Source organism: Podarcis vaucheri, assembly GCF_965113315.1.
Source record: "Podarcis vaucheri genome assembly, chromosome: Z".
Taxonomy (NCBI): Eukaryota; Metazoa; Chordata; class Lepidosauria; order Squamata; family Lacertidae; genus Podarcis; species Podarcis vaucheri.
The window spans coordinates 51,532,189-51,533,087 of NC_138758.1; positions in this window are offsets into that span (position 1 = coordinate 51,532,189).

Here is an 899-nt window from a genome sequence, read left to right on the forward strand (position 1 = left end):
GTTTTCCTTTTCTTTCATTGCTTTTTTGGGGGTATTTTTTGGGGGGTGGGGGTGGGAATCAAAATGTAAATACAATGTCATTTTGAAAAGCTGCAAAGTGGGAGAGAGGGGAGATTTGAACAGTTTTCAGCTTGGCAATTGCATCACCAACAGAACCAAGTTGCAGGGGGCCCCATGGGCAGGAGAGACAGGTATCTGTCCATCTTGCAACAATTCCACACGACTCACATTCATTATTCTGCACCCCAGTTTAACATGCTAATTCTGGCCTTTAAAGCCATAAGAACATGGGTAGGCAAACTAAGGCCCGGGGGCCGGATCCAGCCCAATCGCCTTCTTAATCCAGCCCACGGACAGTCCAGGAGTCAGTGTGCTTTTACATGAGTAGAATGTGCCTTTTATTTAAAATGCATCTCTGGGTTATTTGTGGGGCATAGGAATTCATTCCTATCCCCCCCAAATATAGTCCGGCCCCCCACAAGGTCTGAGGGACGGTGGACTGGTCCCCTGCTGAAAAAGTTTGCTGACCCCTGCATAAGAACCTAAGACGAGCCCTGCTGGATCAGGCCAAAGGGGGCCCATCCAGTCCAACATCCCATTCTCATGGCAACCAACCAGATGCCCGGGGGAAACCTGCAAGCAAGAGCCAAGCAAGAGCCACACACCCCCTTTTGCCAGTTTCCAGCAACTGGCATTAAGAAGTATTCCTGCCTCCAGCTGTGGAGGCAGAGCAGAGTCAGTGTGGCAAGCAGCTGTTGACAGCCCTCTCTATGAATTTGTACAATCCTCTTTTGAAGCCATCTAAGTGGGTGGCCTTTCCTGCCTCCTGTGAGAGCGAGTTCCATGGTTCAACTATGGTCTGCATGAATAAGGACTTCCTTTTATGTGTCCTGGGACAT